This window comes from Ambystoma mexicanum, chromosome 3q (genome assembly GCF_040938575.1).
Source record: "Ambystoma mexicanum isolate Mex_15411 chromosome 3q, UKY_AmexF1_1, whole genome shotgun sequence".
Taxonomy (NCBI): Eukaryota; Metazoa; Chordata; class Amphibia; order Caudata; family Ambystomatidae; genus Ambystoma; species Ambystoma mexicanum.
In genome coordinates this window covers 1,139,008,624-1,139,011,123 of record NC_090926.1, presented here as the reverse complement: position 1 = coordinate 1,139,011,123, position 2,500 = coordinate 1,139,008,624, and the positions used below count along the sequence as shown (strand labels likewise).

The window sequence follows — 2,500 nt, the reverse complement described above, 5'->3', positions numbered from 1 at the left end:
CAAGATCTAGAGGCAAGGCGGTAGAGACTAAGGACTCTTCTGTGTAAGCACAGCACGATCTTTCGAGTGAGAGTTTCACTCTCATGGGTAGTCGTGGCCGAGTGGTTAAGGCGATGGACCCGAAATCCATTGGGGTCTCCCCGCGCAGGTTCGAACCCTGCCGACTACGCCTCGGTTTGAACTGAGCTGCAATTTTGCAATTTGCTCGGAAATGTCCCCAAAACAAGATGTAAACATGCATGTTGATTATAGGATGGACGATAAAGCAGACATTGGGAAGACTCCCATCCAGGACTCTCTGACTGTTAGGGGTGGGGGCCACGATTATATTTCCACCCTGACACTAGTTGCCGCTAGAGCCATCGACGCCTGGCATCGCCTCCGTCTGTAAGAAGCCCATCCTGCGCTTTTCCTTGCCTGCATCTTTACAGCAGATATTGGGAGGGGTCCATGTGGATACAGAGGATGGAGCAACTGGCACGCAAGCTATCTGCCGAGCCTTTTTTGTGTGTCAGCACAAGGGTTCTCGTGTCACTTCTAGACCTTCCTTGGCAGATGCATTCAGGAGAGGCCCCCTACCTGCGACCCAGTGAAAGTACAGTCTTTTGCTGCCCTGTGCAAGCCAGGGGACTGAAGGCACAGCTTTCTGCCACAACAGCAGAGAGCAGAGGAAGGGCGCCCAGGAGGACCGTCAGAGGGTGGTTAGGCCCCTGTCCTCTCGGCCCCGATCGGCCAAGACCTCTCTATTTGGGCAGAAGGGACCCATTCTGCGGTCCTCTGAGGCTTAGGGCCACATGCCCAGAAGGCCCACCACCCAAATCTTTGCCATATGGCTTAGACTAACTACCGGACCACTCGTGCGGCCATTTATTCCTCTGGAGCCTGTCAAAATGGCCTGCCGAAATTGGCTCCCAGGAGGCCTCTGCAACTCGATTTGCATAGAGACAGCCCCTGCCCAGGCATGCTTCCAAACAGGACACTGTTAACAGTTTCAATTTGGAGCTGGCAGAAGCCAGTGCAACCTAGTGAAGGTGAGGCTCTGCTGCCTGGCCGCTTGCTAGGTTTATTAGCACAGATCTGTCCCTGGCACTTAGTCCGAGCTTGGCAGGGAGGGGATATGGCATTTAGGGAACTTGGGCCAGACCATAGAGATTCTGACTTTTGAATGCATTTTCAAGGGTCATGGGAGGGCCAAAAGGGAACGGTGCAGAGCGGCATAAAGTAAGGGGCGGAGGAGACATTGTGTGTGGCTAAAGTGTTAAGTTTATAGTAGAAACAGGTTTGCTCAGGAGTAGTCGTGGCCGAGTGGTTAAGGCGATGGACTAGAAATCCATTGGGGTTTCCCCGCGCAGGTTCAAATCCTGCCGACTACGGTGCAGCGCCCGCTTTTATTGTTTACTCTTTTCTGGTGTGGAAAACAATCTTAAAATAGCAGTATAATACAATTACTAAAGGAGGCTGCGGCGCACTTGAGCTATTCAAGCAAGATCCTAGGAGTAAAAGCGGCTTCATCCTTTAGGCCAACGCAGAGAAACTGGAACGTTTTGACGGGTTTCGTTTTGCAATTTCAAACATATATGTACATTTAAAAGAAACTTGTGAGGAGAAAGAACGGTGCATGATGAGAGAGAAGGGTGGAAAGTACAGGACAAGATCTAGAGGCAAGGCGGTAGAGACTAAGGACTCTTCTGTGTAAGCACAGCACAATCTTTCGAGTGAGAGTTTCACTCTCATGGGTAGTCGTGGCCGAGTGGTTAAGGCGATGGACTCGAAATCCATTGGGGTCTCCCCGCGCAGGTTCGAACCCTGCTGACTACGCCTCGGTTTGAACTGAGCTGCAATTTTGCAATTTGCTCAGAAATGTCCCCAAAACAAGATGTAAACATGCATGTTGATTATAGGATGGACGATAAAGCAGACATTGGGAAGACTCCCATCCAGGACTCTCTGACTGTTAGGGGTGGGGGCCACGATTATATTTCCACCCTGACACTAGTTGCCGCTAGAGCCATCGACGCCTGGCATCGCCTCCGTCTGTAAGAAGCCCATCCTGCGCTTTTCCTTGCCTGCATCTTTACAGCAGATATTGGGAGGGGTCCATGTGGATACAGAGGATGGAGCAACTGGCACGCAAGCTATCTGCCGAGCCTTTTTTGTGTGTCAGCACAAGGGTTCTCGTGTCACTTCTAGACCTTCCTTGGCAGATGCATTCAGGAGAGGCCCCCTACCTGCGACACAGTGAAAGTACAGTCTTTTGCTGCCCTGTGCAAGCTAGGGGACTGAAGGCACAGCTTTCTGCCACAACAGCAGAGAGCAGAGGAAGGGCGCCCAGGAGGACCGTCAGAGGGTGGTGAGACCCCTGTCCTCTCAGCCCCGATCGGCCCCGATCGGCCAAGACCTCTCTATTTGGGCAGAAGGGACCCATTCTGCGGTCCTCTGAGGCTTAGGGCCACATGCCCAGAAGGCCCACCACCCAAATCTTTGCCATATGGCTTAGACT

General features: G+C 52.3%; 3 non-coding genes across 3 annotated transcripts; all 3 read left to right on the top strand.

The window, feature by feature from the left end:
• Window positions 1–87: 87 nt before the first annotated feature.
• Window positions 88–169, top strand: TRNAS-CGA (transfer RNA serine (anticodon CGA)). Its single transcript has one exon. It is a non-coding gene; the product is annotated as a tRNA-Ser (tRNA).
• A 1,122-nt stretch (window positions 170–1,291) lies between these two features.
• Window positions 1,292–1,373, top strand: TRNAS-AGA (transfer RNA serine (anticodon AGA)). The gene has a single exon. It is a non-coding gene; the product is annotated as a tRNA-Ser (tRNA).
• A 363-nt stretch (window positions 1,374–1,736) lies between these two features.
• TRNAS-CGA (transfer RNA serine (anticodon CGA)) lies at window positions 1,737–1,818 on the top strand. Its single transcript has one exon. It is a non-coding gene; the product is annotated as a tRNA-Ser (tRNA).
• Window positions 1,819–2,500: the final 682 nt, after the last annotated feature.